This window comes from Phacochoerus africanus, chromosome 16, assembly GCF_016906955.1.
Source record: "Phacochoerus africanus isolate WHEZ1 chromosome 16, ROS_Pafr_v1, whole genome shotgun sequence".
NCBI lineage: Eukaryota > Metazoa > Chordata > Mammalia > Artiodactyla > Suidae > Phacochoerus > Phacochoerus africanus.
In genome coordinates this window covers 38869010-38889283 of record NC_062559.1, presented here as the reverse complement: position 1 = coordinate 38889283, position 20274 = coordinate 38869010, and the positions used below count along the sequence as shown (strand labels likewise).

At 43.1% G+C, this 20274-nt stretch overlaps 1 long non-coding RNA gene across 14 annotated transcripts in view; it reads right to left on the bottom strand.

The window, feature by feature from the left end:
- LOC125117271 (uncharacterized) overlaps positions 1 to 20274 on the bottom strand; it is a 169820-nt gene that overhangs the window by 147792 nt on the left and 1754 nt on the right. The gene's annotated exons all lie outside the window — the stretch shown is intronic.

The following is a 20274-nucleotide window of genomic DNA, read 5'->3' as shown; positions in this document are numbered from 1 at the left end:
CATGCATTCCCTTCCGCTCACCCCCACTCAGAGCATTCGGTCTTGGGGTCTGCGTCTGTGTTAAAATGTGCCCAGCATTTGTTTCAGTCAGGTATGCTAAGACCTCTAGACACAGACAGGGACTGTCACAAAGGAAGAAATGTACACACAGAGATCCCTAGAGGCAGCAGGCACACCATGCCAGGTCATGCAGGGCCACGCTAGAAGCACCAGGCTAGGTCAGGAGGCAAACAAGGTGAGAGAGGAGAGCATGGCTCAGAACGTTTTATTGGGCCAGGTAGGGTAGGTACACTGCGTGAGCGTAGGAGAGAAAGTCTGAATAACTTCCTCAGGCTCTGAGCCGTGGGGGTGGTCTCTAGGTGTCTGGCACCTGCTCTTGGATGGTTGGGGGCAGGAGGAATACCGACTTGGTGTGCGAGAGTTTGATGAAGGAGATGATGGGGGTGTGGGTCTGGGAGGTCATCTGCTACCTCTAGGAATGAGCTGGCCCAGGAAGGGGCGGTCTATTCCAGAATCAAGGTCCCAAATGCCACAGCATCAAGAATACAAATAATTTTAAAATACTGTCAACACAGCTTTGCATAATCAACCCTCAAAAATGCCAGTAAGGTCTTTAAATGACACCGAGAAAAATCAATTGCAGGGTTAAAAAGTTTTGTGTGTTTTGGACAGTCTCGTGACAGACTTCACAACCTCTTTAAATGACGATGCTCGTAATTTCAGGACCAACTTTTACAAAGTATTTTCTTTTACATATTTCACTTCATTTAATTTCCATACCCATTCAATAAGATAAGCTGTTGGTCCCCACTTGATTCCTGAAGAAATAGGCTGGTGAGGTGTTTGGGGTCAGGGGAGAGAAAAATAAGGGACAAGCTAATAAGCGCTAAAGGGTAGACAGTGTTATCCTTATTCTACAGATGGGGACTTGGAGGCTCACAGAAATTAAGTGGCTGCAGTCAAGTCCAGAAGCTGAAGTAGCCCCCTGGGTTGGGCACTGAACCCACCCGGGTTGGATCTCAAAACCCATATCCTTTCCACTAGATTCACTGATTCAAGCAATAATGGTGAACCCCTGTGTGTTCCAAAGCTGAGCAAAATAGATGACATGTTCCCTGGTCTTGGGGAGCTTACAGGACAGCAGGGGGGAATATTAATCAATTAATCATCAGAAAATGTAAAATTAGAACTGTGCTAAATACTTTGAGGGAACGCTTCTATGGTACTGAGCCTACCTTCTCAGTCCCTGAATCTTTTACCCTACTGCATAAGGAGCTTTGCAGATATGATTAAGTTGATGATCTAAGAATGTGGAGATTGTGCTATATAGACAGGTAGGGCCAATATCATCACAAGGGTCTCTACAAGAGAGAGGCAGGAGGCTCAGAGTCTGTAGCAGGAGATATGATGACAGAAGCAAAGGTTGGAGTGGAGTGGGATACAGGTGGCTTCTAGATTTTGAGAAAGACAAGGTAATAGATTTCTCCCTGAACCTTCCAGAAGGAACACAGCCCTGCTGACATCTTGGTTGTAAATGTCTGACTTCCAGAAGTTAAAAGAATAGATGTGCTTTTTATTTTTTAGAGCCACACCTGAAGCACATGGAAGTTCCCCGGCTAGGGGGTCCAATTGGAGCTGCAGCTGCCAGCCTACACCACAGCCACAGCAACACCAGATCAAAGCCACATCTGCGACCTACACCACAGCTCATGGCAATGCCAGGTCCTTAACCCACTGAGCAAGGCCAGGGGTCAAACCGGCATCCTCATGGATACTAGTTGGGTTCCTAACCTGCTGAGCTACAAAAGGAACTCACGCAATGTGTGTTGTTTTAAGCCACCACATTTGCGGTAATTTGTTGCAGAAGCTATAGGAAATGATTCACTCCCATATGGCACAGGGAGGGTTGACGGGTGCACATGGGGGCTTTGGACTTTTTGCCAAAACCTGAGGAAGCAATTTATGCTGAAAATGGCAACATCAGCACCTCCTGAGGTTCCCAGGCCACCTCTGGGTCATTCACCCACCTGGTAGAATGCTTATGTTGCCAACAAGGACATCCATCAAGGTGGTGAGGCTAGTGTCCAGTCACAGCCCTTTGGCACCTCCTCCAGGTGGACAGCACTGTGTGTGTGAGTGCCAGAGGGGCAGAGCCATTCCACCTGTCACCTGGCCTGTTAACTAAAGCGTGAACTGCTTCACCCTGGCACTGTGGGGACACTGGGGTCTGTTCTTTCCTGACTTTCACCCAGAGAGGAGAGAGAGCCAGGGAAAGTGAGTTCAGGCAGATCTTGGGATGAAGGAAGGCGCTTCTCCAGGCCCAGCCAGCTCTCTAGGCCAGCACCAGCAATACCACCCTGCCAATAGGCACTGCCAAACATGGCTGGCCTCCCAGACGCTTGCAAATTGAAGGTGAAGAGATAGGAGACCTCTGGCTGCCAGCAGGCGCCATTCCTCCACTCTGTATGTTCCATTCCCTTAATAAAAGCAATTTTCAAGCTACCTCCCTGCAGAGCATTAGTGTAACAGGCTGAGTGCTGGCAGTACCAGTGCCATCCTGATTCTTTCATTTGAAGCACATGTTCATTACAGACTTTCTTTCAAATAAATCATATTTCTGGCTCAAAAGGAGAATACTTCTCTCAGCTCACATAGCAACCCGGTCAAGACAACAGCACCAGAGTCTCTGTGACATGCATTCGGCACTTGGTCTCACTAAGCGGAACAGTGCCTGGAATTAGAGCTCTGTTCCCACCATGTTCCTAAAATAATGACCATCAATCCTCAGGTGCATTTTCTGTGGGTATAGCAGTTTTCATGCACCTGCTCTGCTTGAATCAGGAGGCTGGAACACCAGGCTGTAGGACAGCAGAGGGCAGGATAGCGGCTTGGACTCTGTGAGGCTAAATAAGGCAGCCTTCCCAGGAGGAAAGCAGGCACCAGAACCAGAAACTTCTGACTCCAACACCAGTACTCTCTCCACCACCCATTCTGTTCCACTACTGGTAATGCCATCCTTTCGCTGAAGGCCCCCAGATTCCAACATTCCTCTCAAAGGTAAGAATAACTCTCCAGCAGTCCGCCCAAACTCATGTTAGCTTTAAAAAAACAAAAAACAAAAAACAAAATACCCAATTTTCTAAGTTGATCCAAGGGAGCAGACAATGGCCACTGACTGGTTCTCAGGCACGCCCTGCTCCCTCTGGCAAGCAGACCTGGCTGGGGCCGCCATCTCTGGGCAGACTCAGCCAGGCTTCTTTCTCTCCCATCTCCATCCTGCCTGTAACTGGGTAGGAAATTTAGGCTTATGTCTTAAATTTTCACGGAATGGGAGTGAAGTCTATCTTGGATTTCTTTCTTTACATTGGGAGTTGTTGCATCTAGCACTTAATGAAAAGGCACATTTATTTCCATTTGGCTATTGAGCCTTGTATATAAACCTCTTACCAGGTAATGACATGGGAGGCCAGTATGGTTGAGCCCAGAGCCCTTAACAAGTCCTACTGCTCAGGAAATAATGCTATGGGAGGTCATGTGGCAGGCCTTGGTCAGTAAGTAACTATAACTGAAGGGGAACAAAATCAATTCTACATCTTGAGCAGCCCACACAATTATTTTAAAATCATATCATGGCATTCAGGCATTATTTAAATGACTTGAAAATTGGTGTTGATAAAGCTGGTAAATGCATTTGATTTGGGACTAGGTTGTGGCCAATACTTGTAGGATAAGGACGGACTTCTGTGGTAGATATAGATACCCGTATCCTATGCTCCAAACACAGGAGTGTGTAGGTTACAAGGCAAAGGGGAATTAAGGGTGTGGGTGGAATTAAGATTGCTAACGGGATGTCCTGAAAATAGGGATATTAACCTGGATTACTTGGGTAGACCCAATGTAATCACAGGGGTCCTTAAGTGAAAGAGGGAGGCAAGAGAGGAGAATCGAGGCACGGCGCCTGAGAACTTGGCCTGACGCTGCTGGCTCCGAAGGAGGGCAGGACGCATAAGTAAGAACTGTGAGTATCCTCTAGAAGCTGGAAAAAAGCAAAGCCAGGTGTTCTCCCTTTGAACCTCCAGAAGGAATGTAGGCCAGCTGACACCTTGATTTTAACCCAGTGGGACCCATTCAGACTTCCGACCTCCAGAACCGTACGATAAAAAAAAAATGTGCATTGTTTTAAGCCACTGTGTTTGTAGAAATTTGTTACAACAGCCATAGAAAACCCTCTCAACCCGAGTTTCTCAATGTCATTACTACTGACATTTTGGGCTGGAAAATTCTCTTTTCTGGGAGCCATCCTGTAAAGTGTAGGATATCTTGTAGGACTCCTCACCTCTACCCACTAGATCTCAGTAAGGGCCCCACGTTACAACAACCAAGAATGTTTCCAGACATTGCTTTGAGGGGAGGGGGAAGGCGGAAAATCACCCTTGGTCCAGAACCTCTGCTCACCATGGTTGTCCATCTTACTATAAACGTGCCCTCACACACATGGGACTCAGGTCACTGGTTTTCTCCATGTAGATGATTCTGTGAGAGGCCTTTGATGCCAATAGAAAGTTAAGTACCACACAAAGCTGGCATTAGTCTCTGATACTTCAGAGTGAGTATCTATCACTTCCACCAAGCAGACTTGATGGGGAGAGAGACAAAGGAATCTGGACATGCTATTAAGTAAAGAGAAGGACATAGAACTGAGATCTTAGAGGGATACAAGACAAAATCTGCTCATACCATGCAATACTCTTTCATCATTTAGACTGGGCTGGAGCATGAACAGGCGCAAGATGTGATTTCTGCTCTTAGAACCTTATCATCTCATAAGGGAGACTCATGCAATTTAAAAAATCTCTCAGAAGAGCTTAAAAGGACTATAAACATGCCATGGTCATACATTCTGAATCAAGAATCCATGGTCCAGACACAAGCCATGAGAAAGTATAACAATAGGACCAAAGATTTCAAATCAAGACTGCCCAGAAAATATGCTCATGCCACCCATCAGAGGCATATATATGCAGCAACATGGGTGGACCTTGAGGTTATCATCCTAAGTGAAGTAAGCCAAAGACAAATTTCATATGATATCACTTATATGTGGAATCTAAAAAAAAATGATACAAATAGAACTTATATACAAAACAGAAATAGACCCACAGACATAGAAAACAAACTTATAGTTACCAAAGGGGAAAGCTGGGGGAGGGACAAATCAGGAGTTTGATGTTAGCATATATATATACTACTACATACGAAACAGATAATCAACAAGGACCTACTGTTTAACACAGTGAACTATACTCAATATTTTGTAATAAGCTATAAGGGAAAATAACCTGAAAAATATATATATATACACACTTATACTTTATATATATATAAAATAGATGTGGCTGTTGACAGATAGTTCCAAACATGCATAATACCAAAGTTTAAAAAAATAGACAAAATAGGAATTTTTATGTAAAAATTTTTATATCTCTCTTCTTAATCATCCACAGTATAACCTTGTGCAAGGTACTTCTCTGTGCCTCTATTTCCACATCTCTAACATGGGAATAATGTGTACCCTTCAAGTTCATTGAAGGAGTCACATATCCAGACTAAGAGTTTTATAACTGTTCCTACTAATACTACTGAAAGTGTTATTGCCAGCAGTGCTTAAATGATGGACAGGCTACAGTTCACCTGCAGGGCTCCTTGCTACAGAGTAGCGCTGGGTTCAATCCCACCGAGGCACTGGCACACATTCTAGAGGAGAGATTCCAGAGCAGGGAGAGCAGCCATGGTGCGGAGCTCCCCAGGGCCAGGCACCTGCGGGAGCGCTGCAGGGGAAACACAGGCATGACTGCTGCAGCTTCACCTGTGTGCCCAGGGGTCTGAGAAGTCTCCACACGACCACACAAGGGCGCTGTACAGAGCAGTCACTAGGAGGACTTCTCAATCTGCAGTCCAGAAGGACATTAGGGAGTGGGGGCCCGTGGTAAAGTGGGGGTGCAGATGCCTTTGTAGAGAGAGTATCGCTCCTCAGTTCAAGCCAATTGTTGTCATAAAAATTTTTGCAGATCTCATTTTTATGAAAGAGAAATCAGAAGTTTCATGGGGAAATTCTCATGTTTTAAAAAGATAGCTCATTGGTCTTAAGACAGATTCAGCCTATTGGCCACCCTTGTGAGACCCTGCCTTAGGGCCTGTGAAATAACCTTTCTTGCCTTGTCTTTTGATGTGAGAACACCACCACCAAGAAGTTTGGGTGTTTTTCTTATAAGACTCTGATGAGCCCCAGAGGAAGAAATTATTTCTGAGTTTCTCCAGAAAAATCTATATATTGATTAAAGTAGTGTTACTACCTTAACATCACTGTCTCAGCTGGCAGCTCGCCAGCCTCTTCAAGGTCAGGAAGCTGCAGTCATTTGCTCTCTCCCTCTCCTGGCCCTCACAGCCAGTGGATGACCAGGTCCTAGAGAAGGGATCCCATAGATCTGCCACTCCCACTGACACTTCAGGTTATGCCATCCTGTTGCTGAAGCCCTGCTGATGCTTCCTAACAAGCCCTTGTGCACCACCCGACCAGGTCCTCCTGCACACTCCACGCTGCAAAGTTACCATCCAAAGCAGACATTGTATGACCTTGAGTCACCACCTCCCTTGGCGCCACTCAAAGGCTATGGCTACTAATAAGTCAGAATCTGAGCTCCTTGGCATGACAGACATGTCCAGGGAGTGCGGAATATTTACATGTGGCTGCGTGTTGGGAGCAATGGAAGCTGGGAATGTCAGGTAGGGGTCATACTAAATGTCAGGCTGAGTTGTTAGGCTACATTATTTCAACAGTGCAGAGCTATGGATGGTTTGAGGCAAAGAACTTTGGTCTAAATTGTATAAATCCCAACACTGTTTGCTTCCTTCATAGCACTTATCACAGTTTGTAATTATTTCATCTTGTTCATTTTTTTCCATACCTCTCATTAAACTTCAAACTGTAAGAGGAAAGGAACCATGTATGTTTTGTTCACTTTTTTTCTCAACTGTAAGTGCCTGGAATATAGCAGGAATTCAGTAAAGAGTTGTTGAATAGAAGAGTAAATGAATAATGAATGCAGGAATAAATGGGTAAAATGAACACAAAATTAATGTCGGGTTCCATTCAACCCATACCTCACTATTCCTGTCCATATGAAGACCTTGAAGAAATATGCAAAGACAAGTGAGATTTTGTAATGCAGGATGCAGCAGCAGTGACTGGACATTAATGATGTGCATTTTTATTGAATAAAGCATAATACAGAGCAGCAACTAGTAAGTAATTAGAGGAACAAGACATTCAGAAGTACATACATGTCAAAATTAATTGAAAAATCTGCTCACTGTTACTAGGAGCATAAATGTCAAGATTTGGTATTCAACTTGGTCTATAAGCATGAAAGATCAAGAGAATTAGCTATTCAGGTACGCCTTCTTTTAATTCAAATCAATCAGGTTTTAAAATAATTTGAATATACACTGATATGCTATCAGGGGTCTTCTCTGGGTAGTGATTTTTCTCAGTTTTCTAAAGTTTCCGTTCTAAGCATACATTACTTAAAAAAATCAGAGAAACAATAAAATCTTAGGAAATAATTCCTAAGAAATGAATCAACTTATTGTGTGTTGTCTCAATCCCTATAGTTGATATTTTTCAAATCCTTTATATACATATTTTGATCCTTACAATCACGAATTTTTTGAGTAGGTGGAAATCTTGTAAGATCATCTCATATGACTGTCATGTTTCACTGGTAAAATTTTGACTACCCAGTGTCTTTCCCCCATTGCACAGTAAAACTGTCAATGACAGAGATGAGTAAGGTGGGGGTTGGGGTGAGTGTAGAGAGGCTGAGAAGCAAGATCCAGACTAAATAACCAGAGAGTGTTTAAATCATTCCCTAGAAACCATAATTAATCTGGCAGTGCTCACATGGCTCCAATGGCCTTTCATATTACTTCTGCTGGGGAGAGGATTATTTTCTTTGTGTTGGCTGGGTTGGCCCTTGAGTTAAGGAAAGATGTGGGTCTGGAACGGCCATTCATATTGTGAATGACGGATGTGCTTGGCCCAACTCTTTGGACTTCCCAGAAAATTATTAGGCCTATAAATTATTCTTTTTGCCAAAGGTTTGAATTTATTTTCTGTCACATACATCAGGGAGAAGTCTTAATAAATAACCACTGATTACTAATGCCGTTTGTCCCTTCTATTTACTTATTTTCTAAAGAAAGGCAGACTGCCTTTCAACAAAACAGAAACAGACTCACAGGCATAGAGAACAGACTCCTGGTTGTCAAAGGGGAGGGGGCAGGAGTGGGATGGACGGGGAGTTTGAGGTTGGGAGATGCAAACTATTACATTTAGAGTGGATAAGCAATGACATCCTGCTTTGCAGTTGAGGGACAGAACATGACGGAAGATTGTATGAGAAAAAGAATATATGCGTGTGTGTCTGTGTGTGAGAGCGAGCGCGAGAGACTAGGTCAATATGTTGTACGGCAGAATTTGGCACAGCATTGCAAATCAACTGTAGTCTAATTAAAAAAAAAAAAAAAAAAAAAGGAGAGAGAGAAGAGTTCCTGTTGTGGCTCAGTTGTAAGGAACCTGACTAGTATCCATGAGGATGCAGGTTCCATCCCTGGCCTCGCTCAGTGGGTTAAGGATCCAGTGTTGCTGTGCACTGTGGTGTGGGTCTCAGATGCAGCTTGGATCTAGCGATCTGGCGTGGTTGTGGCTGTGGTGTAGGCCAGCAGCTACAGCTTCGATTTGATCCCTAGCCTGGGAACTTCCATGTGCTGCGGGTGGGGCCCTGAAAAGACAAAAAAAAAGGGGGGGAGAGAGAGAGAAGAGGCAACAGGGACATTCCTTCAGAGGGAAAAGACCTTGATGGACAGAGAAGGCAGTCACCCAAAACCCAAGGAGAGACCCCTGCAGACACTAAGCCTGCAAACACCTAGATCTTGGCCTTTCAGACTCCAGAACTCCCAAGATAGAAACATCTGCTTTTAAGCCATCCAGTCTAGGGTATTTTGTTAGGGTAACCCTAGCGAATTAATACATAGATTCAAGAAAATGGAAAAAAGACCGAATGAACATTCAAAGCAGCAAACTCAGAGATAACATTCTGCAAATCTAATTATATCATTAAGGATGTTTTGATCAATGTAAAATAGTATTTCCTCTATAGTAAATAAAAACCCACAATAAAAAGTTATGGAAATCAAAAAAAAAAAGGGCAAGTGAGAAAGGGCAAATTTTAAAAGTATCCAGAGAATACAGGGATATTACATATAGAAGAACAAAAATAAGAATTACAGCAGATTTTTTTCTTGGAGATGGTAAAAGAAGGAAGACAACAGAGCAACATCTTTAAAGTACTGGAAGAAAAAACCGTTAACCTAGAATTCTTCATTCTATAAAAATGCATTTCAAAACAAGGATAAAATAATGACAGTTCCAGTCATACAAAAGCTGAAAGAATTCATCACCAGCAGACCTGCACCACAAAAAATGTGAAAGGAGGTCCTTCCTGCAGAAGGGAAATGATACTCGGCGGAAATCCTGAGCTACACCAGGGCATGAAGTCAGGAATTGAGCAGACACTTAAGATTTTTTTCTTACTATTTAAATTTTAAGTCATTCTTCCTTTACTTGGCCCTCCATGACCTCCAACCCTCCATTAAAGCCCTTTATGTAAGTGAAGATCAAACAGCCTTTTTTCCATCTTTCCTTCTAACTTTACACGCTCATTTCTATTGATTTTCATTCTCCTGGCACTTATTTTCGGTACCTCCAGGACTTGTGCTGCTGCTCTTCGTTACACTGCTCTAGCTGCTCCCCATTTTCTTGAACTGTGGTAACTTAACGTCCAGAACAAGTTCTATTTAGTACCAATAAGGTCATAAGTGGTTTGACAACCATCTGCTCCGCTAAAGGGCTTTTTGACCACTAATGAATACTTGCATGTTATCCTTGTCATGGTGCACATTAGCATATTAAAAGTTCATTACTGAAGTATTCTAAGTCATTTATCCCAGCATTTCCCCAACTTATTGACCACAGGATCCTAGGAGCACAATTTGAAAAGTATTGTTTCCATTCAATATCCTTATTTTATAGATGAGAAAACTAAAGTTCAGAGAAGTAATTTGTCCAGTAACATACGGAACGTTAGTGTCAAAGTGGAAACTAATACTTAAGTCTCCCAAAATAAGTCCAGAGTTCTTTCCTCAGCATTTACCCAGAAACCTTGGAATTCATGAAACCTTCCTTAGGAATTTCCTTTCTTTTCCGGTAACCAAGCAGGACCCTAGGGGGCCCCCCTGGGACAGACCCCTCCCCTCACGTGCTCTGCTTTAGCTCCTCGCTAGACGTACCTAGATGACAGTATCCGATGTATATTTCCTAAGTAGTTTCACAGACGCTAAAACCTCCACCAAAGGAAGAAGTTAACTACCCGATGATCATGGAGCAAGTGGCCCCCAGACCTACTGGAGCCTCAGGATTGATAATGTTAACCCTTGTGACACCACCCTGTTACCTCGACATCAATCAATCAGATAACTGTGCATGAGCTGATCACACACCCTAGGACTCTCCTCCCTCACCTGGCCTTAAAGATATCTCCCTGAAACCCATAGAGGAGTTTGGGTGTTTTGAGCACTAGCTGTCCCAGACTCCTTGTCTGGTGCCTCATAATAAACACTGCACTGCACTTTCCTTCACCACAACCTGGTGTCGTAGATTGGCTGTACTGTGTGGGTGAGCAGACCCCAGTGTGGTTCAGTAACACTTTCAAAGCCAGTTTCACAGCCTACAACTTTGCCTTCCACTCTCAAGGTTTTTTCCCCAGCATAAAACTCTACAACTTTAGGAGTTAGTGAATGCCTGGGCATTTGGACAGGAATCAAATCTTCAGATCATAAGCCTCTGCAGGGAATGCAAGCTCACTGTGAAAACGCCATATGAAAAGACAACGCTGTGCCTTCTTAGAGGTGGCAATTCTACTTGGAGTTGGCGGCCATTTCTCTGTCATCACTTAGTCATTTTCCTGTTCAGCTCAGAAGGCAGCCCTGGCTGTGCCAGGAGTGACAGATGCTGTGCTGAGCAGAGCCCCTGGCCCATCCCATCTCAACCAGTCAGGACCACTTTAAGCAAAGGCTGAGTGAAAGGGGCAGATGTGGAGCCAGACTATTTTGACAGGAGATTGATTTTCCCCTCCCTTCCCCCACTCCCTCAAAGCCTTTTCTCTTTCCTTACGTTTAGATGGGAATTATTCCTACTCTGAACAAAAAGCAAAGAACAGCACGGAATTATTCTGGAGGGGTTGGGGAGACACCTTAGAGGAAAAGAGCACAAAATGAAAACCACAGAGGTTTTCAGTATTAAAAATGGTTAGTGATCAGATCCACCCTGATTTGCTCATCTGTGTTGGGCATCGTGATGAAAGGAAGGGAAAAGAAGGGAGATGCTATTTTTTTTAAGATGTCTTTTATTTAAGCTTGATAGAAAATTCAGTTCAAAGAAACCCCTTATCCTCTGGATGGGAAAAACAACCCAACAGGAACCTTTGATTATGAATGTGAAGCCCCCCCTCCCAGGGGAAGAGATAACCTAGATAAGAAGGTGAGAGAAAAGAACTGAAATCCAGATCTCACTGAGATATGAGGACTGCCAAGTACACTGCATTCACAATAGCCAAGACAGGAAACCACCTAAATGAATGGATTTGTGAAATGTCGTACATACATACAATAGAATATTATTCAGCCTTTTTAAAAAGAAGGAAATCCTGCTATATGTGACAACAAGATATTATGCTGAGTGAAATAAGCCAGACACAGAAAAGACAAGTACTGCATGAGTCCACTTGTATAAGGTATCTAAAATAGTCAAACTCGCAGAACAAAGAATGGAAAGGTGGTTTCCACGGGCTGGTGGGAGGGGGAGTCGTGGAATTACTAATCAACAGGTATAAGGTATCAGTCAAGCAAGATGAAAAACTTCTAGATTATCTGCTGTATGCCCACCATTAACAATAACATATTGCCCTCAAAATCTGTTAGGAAGGCAGATCTCATGTTATGTGTTCTTACAACAATTTAAAAGGGGGGGGGGCTAGGCAAAGAGGAGATAAATTGCTCTGTATAATGAATTTAGGGAATTTAGGATTTGACCAGAGGGGGCTCACTAGTGGCTGGAAGAGGGGGGGCTGTTGACCAGAGGAGGAACGAGAGTGGCGGGGAGAAGGGACAACCCTGCTGAGGGCAGAAGGCAGGACCAAGGGAGGAAGCTTAGCCAGCAACACATTTCCCGAGGTCTTAATGGGGGCACAATTGATCTTGGTGAGACAGTAGTGAGTGATGGCTTGAAGTATGGTCTTAATTCCCTGCTCAGGAATTGAACCTGAGCGGCTTGGGTGAAAACCAGGAATCCTAGCCCTTAGACCTCCAAGGGCTAGAGGCTAAAAGCAGAGGTGCCCTGATTCTTGCCCCCTGTTGAAAGCAAGAATGTTTCAAGGAGGCAAAAACTGTAAAAATAGGCACAGGATTTATTATTATAAGCACAGCTCATGTGGGAGAGCACACAGGGAAGCAGTTTAGAGCAAAACATTTATCTGCTCAGAGAGGAGTGTGGGTTCCCTGCTGATGGGGAGTGTGCCAAGGGGGTGATTCACATCACTTACATAGGGGTGGTTCTTCCAGGTCTTTGCTTTCTTTTGGCCAATTATCTTGTTTTATTTCTCACACCTGACTGGACCCAGGGCTCTCCCTGAAATGCATGCACATCTTTTAGCCATGATGGATTCCAGCACAAGGGCTTATGGGAAGATTGACACAACATATTATGGCCTGGCGTCACATCTCTTTTTGAACCCTAGGAGTCTTTCTGCACATATGTAGTCAGGGAGGCCACCTTGACCTTATGAGTGACTGATGTGATCATCTTATCTTTTCACCCCAGCGGAGTTCAGCTTCTGCCATTAACGTTTGCCTTGAGGTGCCAAAGGGAAACAAGGCCCAATATACTCAGCCTGACAAATCCTGGCTGCTCTCAGCCCAGGGGCCCGTCTACCTCCTACCTTCCAGTGGCAGCACCAGGACCCAGGCTCTTCTCTAACCCCAGACCTCAGAGGAAGTGTGTGGTGTGCTGCCTCTGGTGTTCGCAGTGTTCAGGGGCCTCAAAAGAAGAGCCGCCTGCTGAATTTGGGGTGAGGAGGAGAGAAGAGTGATAGGAAAGAAGACGCAAGAAGATACCAGTGTGATTGGCAGGCCAGCACCATCAAACAGCATCTGATGTGGTGGGGATCTCTAGACAATTGGTATTCTTATATTAAATGGAGGAGCAAACACAGAGAACTGGCAGTAACTTGGTCACAAAAAGTAGATCTCATTTAAACCTCATACACAGGCCAGAAGAATCATTATTCCTATTTCACAGACCTGCAAACAAAAACTTCCAAAGGTTAATATGTTGTTCCTAAGATCCCTTAGACTTTTCCAGAGAGTGGCAAAGCCAGACTGAATGTCCTGCTCTGACCCACATCAGCACATGTGCTCCTAGCCAGTGTGCCTGGGATAAAACTTGCAGGTCCCTAAACTTAGTTCTGGCTCTCCTTGATGGAAGGGAGTATGACTTTTTACTCCCTGATGCTTTCTCAATGCCTGGCATGCAGCAGGTACTCAATATATGTACATTAAATTGCAACCAAAAAAATAAATCTAAATCCTACAATTTCCAACATGGAGAATATTCCCCAGACAGCACAAAGGTTAATTAGTTTGCCTGAGATCGCATTGCTAGAACGTAGCCCAGATCTGCCTCAATTAAACATTTCCTGAGGACCCTTGGCCAATCTCCCAGTGCCCCTATGGGGACACCACTAAGTCCTCCAGCCTGCTACACCTCCTCTTCTCCTGGCCAGGCTAAAAGGACCCAGTGCTCAGGGTGAGTTGGCTCTGTACAGCATCTCTTTCTTCAGGCAGGAAACATCATCCAGAGTAAGATTCCAAAGTCAGGGCAAAACAGCAAGCAATGGGAGGTTCGGCGCAAGGAGAAATCAATAACGGAGTCTGTCATTCATTAAAAAAAAAAATCGTTTTGCACATAGACTATGGAAGATAAGGCCTCCTGGCTTCAGGAAATTGATTCTTGGCAGAAATCTTTGTTCAGCTTGATTCTTTTGTTCCCACAGGGATCTTTTGCTGATAACAAAAGGTCTGTGTGTCTGGAGTAAACAGGAATCACAATAATTACTTGCACAAATGCAAAGTGAATGTTTAGTCACCTGGAACTAGAAATAAATTCTGTGCGAGTATCAAAAACAAGAAGCAAGGGGCACCGAGAGGACACTTAACTAGAAACCCTGCCGGGCCCTTGTGTGTGCCAGGGCACCTAGAGAAGTCCAGAGAAGGGGCTCCTGCTCTTCCCAGCGAGGTGCCTTCCTGCCTGGGGTGGGGGGGGGGCGGGGGGGAGCTGGTGATGCCTCTCATTTCAGCCTCATCTGCCATCATGGGTAGGAGGGAAAGGAGGGGACTTTTTTATTACATTCTGACTACAAAACTTTACACACACTACCTCGTGTAATCCACACAACAGCCATGTGAGACTGGCGTTGTTTCTCATATCCATTTTACAGGGGGGGGTGGGGGTGGGGGAATGGGCTTTCTGATTGTAACTGACTTGTGCTTGTACAGTCTGGATCCCAACCTGATTAACTGTGTTCCCAAGGCGTGTCCCCCCCGCCCCCACCACAAAGGGAATGGCGTGCCCCAGGCTAGGGCCCAGGGAGCAACTCCGTAATTTCAGCTTTACTGCTGAGCGCTCGCCTGAGCTTGGACAAGTCACATCCCCTCTCAGGGCCCCAGCTTCTCCATTTAGAAAAAGATGTTGACCCCAACCTCATCAGCAAATGCTTTCTTCTAACAGGCTGTGGTTTCAGAACAAGCAGAACCCTGTAGCCACCCCCCTCCCCCACCAAGTACAACGGCCCCTCCATATTCCCTGCCCCTTGTGAAAAAGCTGACCTCATAGGTCTCCCTGAGTCAAAACCAGAGCAGGCAGAAGCAGTAAATGATTAGGACAATAGAGTCACAGACTCACCCTCAGATGTCCATTCCTGAGTTGTTTCACAGATCCTGTAACTGCCCTCAGCAGGAACTCCCTCTGGCCTAGTTAGCAAAGCCACAATGTAACTAAACCTGAACCAGGCCCTCCCTGCTCTGCTAGTCTCCAACCCAAGCACACTTTTCAAATCTTTCATTACACACCACCTGGCCTAACGTGTTGGTTCTTTCCAAAAATCAAAGAAGGAGAGATGAAGATTAAGTAATTAACAGATGACCAGACCCTAGCTTCCCCTGCAGTGATTCTGCCAACAAACTGTGTGAACAAGATCACAAAAAGTGGGGGGGCCTGCGCACGGAGACGCGCAGAGGGAGGCGGCAACACCTCTGACCCCTGTCTCAGATTAACTGAGCGGCTTCCCCTTTCCCTGTAAAACTTGCCTGGCCAAGCAGAATCTTCGGAGTTGGTTCCTGGGGGACACGACTCCGCCTTCTGCCCTCATCTCCTGCTTTCTGCGCAAAAGCAAATTTCCTTTCCACCAACACTGCCTCTCAGATTGTTAAGCAGAGAGCAGCTGGATCTGAGTTTGGTAACACAATTTAACATCTTAAGTGGTTGCTGCTGGCCTTTTCAAAAGAGATGCCTGTTTCCCTGCTCCCACTGCTCCCTTTGCATTGAACTGAGGGCACATCACGTGCCAGGCACCAAGGGAAATACTAGCTAGAAACTGTGATTGCTGGAGAGACAGGATTTCCTCTCAACCCCCTGCCACACCTACTGTGGGTTGCTCTTTTCATTGCATATTAGCATCTGAAAGTGTCTATGGGTTTTTTCAACATTGAATATTTGTTGGAGAATAATTACAAAATATGCATAAACAACTGGAGTGAAATTACATCCATATACCCACCACCCAACTTTCAAGATCACATGACCTTTGAAGGCCCCTGTGTGCCTCCTCTCCTCTGAGAGCTGCCAATCTAATTTTACTTGCTTTTCTTCATATTTAACCATGTTTTAAACCCTTAAAATTATGTTATTTAACTTTATGTTACTGAACTTTCTATAAAGGAACTCACATATATATGTACTCTTCCGCAAATTAGATTTTGCTTTTTTTGGCTTATCAGTATTTCCTGAGTCTTCCATGTTGCTGCCTACAGCTGTTTTATAGTTTAACATATTCAATAGGGCCCTGGATGACTATATGACTCAAGAGTCTTTACCTGGTCCTCTGTTTACTCCAGACACACCTGCAAGTGATCTCACCAGGTTCTCTGTTTTTATGAACCCTTGGCAGTGAACTTCTTAGACATGTCCCCTGATGCACATGTGTAGGAATTTTTCCGGGGCATAAATCTAAGGAGTGGAGAAGCTGAGTCATGGTATATATAATCTCAAATTTATCAGGAAATGCTATTTATTTGCAAAAGAGTTACCCTCCACTGGGAGTGAAGATTTATGCTGTTTCTGCCTTTTCCTAGTCCTTGAAAATTTTAACGAATGTTGTGAGTTATAAATGCTGTCACTGTGGTTTCATTTTGCATTTCCCTGATTATGAATAGGTTGGATTTTTCTTACTAATCTTTCATCAGGTATCCAAGTCACAATTATCTTCTACACATCATGGCTTGCTTCACTCTCTTACTCCTCTTAGTGAACAGAAGTTATTAACCATAACATAAGGAATCAATTGATCCTTTCCTTTACAGTTAGCATTGGGCTTTTGAAAGTCCTTTTTGAGAAAATCCTCTTTAAGGATATAAAGATATTACCCTATATTGTCTTCCAGGTTTTAAAGTATTATCTCTCATATGTAGGTCTTTCATCTACTTGGAATTTTAATGTATGATGTAAGGTAGGGAAACAATTTGTTTTTCATATAACCAACTGCTAGTTTCACTTATTAAATAAACGCACGTTTGTTTTGAGCTATTAGTCAATTTCCATATCCCTGTGCCAATATTTTTTTACAGCTGTTGTGATAAATCTTTCTAGATGGTAGGGAAAAAATGCCCCTATCACGACCTTCTTCAAATTTGTCTTGATTATTCATCCATAAAAATTTTACATTCAGCTTGTCAAGCTCTATAAAAAGTCCTATTGGAATGTTGATTAAAACATAGATCAATTTGAGATGAAGTAGTATTTTTCCATTTTATGCTCAATTGCTTCCTAGGTTCTTGTTTGCATCTTTGTTCACGAATGTACTAGACCTGTAATTTTCCTTTGCTGCATTAACCCCACTCTGCTCTTTGTGTTTAACGTTACAGTCACCTAAAAGCTGGAGATTTATTTCCTATTCTTTGGGTGTTTGCACAATACTGAAATAATCAGTATCTTGAATATTTAGTAGAAGAGGCTTGTAAAACTCTGGATTGTTTCCTTTGAGGGGAGATTTTTTTTAAAAAAATTACTAATTCAATTCCTTTGCTAGGGATAAGATTGTTTCTAATTTCTATTTCTTCTTGGATCAGCTATATTTTTGTATGAATTTAACCACTTATCTGAGTGTTCAAATTTATTCACAAAGTTGTTCAAAACATCCTCCTCTGCTTACGCTCTATGGCTTTGGTTATTTGCCATTCCTAATTTTTTATGCCTTTTTTCGAAGTTATTTCAAATAATCATCTTTGGCTTTATTAAAGTTTTTGTTTTCTGTTTCATCAAGTTCTATTTCCTTCATTTTGGAAGAGGGTGTATACTGTTGCTTTTTGTATATATTCCTGATATCAATATTTGAATTCATTTTTATTTTAATATGTACATTTTAGACCAATAGGGAAAAAGTATATTTCTATCTGGATTTGCTTTAATTACCCACCACAAGCAGTTTATGGTATATCACTGTTCTATTTTTTTCTTCAAGAGTTCATCATAGATTCTTCTTTGATTCACGGATCATTTAAAAGTTTGGTTTTTTTTTCAATTTTATATTCGTTTCTAACAAAGGATTATAATTATTATTATTATTATTTTTTTTGTCTTTTGTTGTTGTTGTTGTTGTTGCTATTTCTTGGGCCGCTCCCGCGGCATATGGAGGTTCCCAGGCTAGGGGTCCAATCGGAGCTGTAGCCACCGGCCTACGCCTGAGCCACAGCAACGCGGGATCTGAGCCACGTCTGCAACCTACACCACAGCTCACGGCAACGCCGGATCGTTGACCCACTGAGCAAGGGCAGGGACCGAACCCGCAACCTCATGGTTCCTAGTCGGATTCGTTAACCACTGCGCCACGACAGGAACTCCAAATTATTAATTTTTTGAGAATCACTATTTGGCTCCATGCAGGATGACCTTATTCATTCAACAGATACTGAGCACCCATGTATGCCAGTACTCTTTTAGGTGCCTGGGTTACTTCAGTGAACTAAACAGACAAAAAAATCCATTACTTCCTAGAGTTCATGCTTTGTCAGTTCTTGGAAATGTCCCACATGCTTGAAAAGAATATGTATTCTTCATTTGCTTGGTTCCGTTGTTCCACACATAACCATTAAATCAAGATTACTTTCCTCACTACTGAAATCATGTATTTCCTTAGTGACTTTTTTGCCTGCTTATTACATCAGTTTCTAAGAGAGGTATGTTAACATTGTGTTTGTGGATTTGTTTAGTTCTCCTGTCTTTACCCTAGAAGGCACCTCATTTTTAAAGACAAGAAGATGGATTCCCAAATTAAGAAATATGTCTTATCTCACAGAGATTGTAAAAAATGGATCCAGGGTTCCAATTCAGTTGTCTCAGTTATGACAACATTAATTGTATGACTGCTAACATCCTCATCTAGTGACAGCATGAGTCTCTTACCAACCTTTGGGAATTCTCTCCTCCAAGACTTTAACCAAATTCCTAATCAGAGTTCTTTGCTTCCTGGCCAGCAGTGAATATGCTCAGGACTGGCCATCATAGTGTCCTGGGCCACCCAACCTAAACCAGGCCTGTGAGAGTCCTTCCTCTGGAGGCAGACCTATCCAGCTTTGCCATACTGATTCCCAACAGTTATCTGGTTTCTGGCCATTTCTGAATGTATAAAGGTAGCTAGTTAGGATATGTTATGATGTTAATTTTTGTTTAGCTGTTTATCAAGAAAGTTTTTTTCTCCTATACAAGCTATTAATCTCATCTGAAGAGATCCTGCATTTCCTTATTATTCCATCACCATAGCTGGAATACATAACCCTTCATTTATTCCAGTCGGGGGGAAAAAAAATTAGTGAAATCTAGAATTTACTGCATTCTTGAGTAAGTATGGTTTGTTTTAAAAAAAAAATCATTAAGAATTACTTCTTGCTAGGCACTGTGCTAGGAGACACTATGGATTTGGAATGGAGTAACATAGGTTCAGTCTAAAAGGACACAATGCAGGAGAAAAAAGTCATGTTACATGTGTGGAATTTAGGTGCTATAGGAGTGTGGACAATAGGGGAAGTTCACTCAGCAAAGGGGTAGGCATTTAGGGAAGGCCTCACAGAGGAGGTGACCTTTGAGTTGAGTTGCATCTTGAAAACTGATCAAGAAAGCATATTCCAGGTAAAAGGAAAAAAAATCAGCAAAGAGAAGAAACATGATTCTCCACAACTAATATTAAATTGTCAGAGTGATTTTTAAAGTAACTTTTGCGGTTTTTTTTGGGGGGGGTGGCTGCTACATCCCCATTTCTCAATGGCACTCAAATCAGAGTTTTACAAATACAAGGTAACTATTTGGTTTATAAATATGTGGTCCCTATGGGAAGGCTGCCACTCTCCCCCTTCCCATACCCACTATGGCGGTTATCTTTAACTGAACACAGAATTCTTTCCTTAGCGAGTCTACTCAACACTAAGTACCATGATCAATAAAGTACCAATGGTCAATCATTACGGATAAAAGGGAGTGTATATGAGAAACATGCTTACCATTTCTAATTTGATTGGGCAGAGACATGGTGGACATACAGACTGGGCACATCTGGTGGACATCCAGATGTGAGGCAGGGAGGCCTGGCTCTAAAATGTCTTTAGGCCTTTTCTAAAGTTCAAAATCTTAGGACACACCCTAGACTGATTAAATCCCAATCTGTGGAGATGGGTAAAAGGCTTCAGTATTTTCAAAGATTTGCAAACAATTCCCAATGTACAGACAAGTCTGAGGATGACTGCCTAAGGGATCTTTGTTAGGAAAAGCCAAATTCA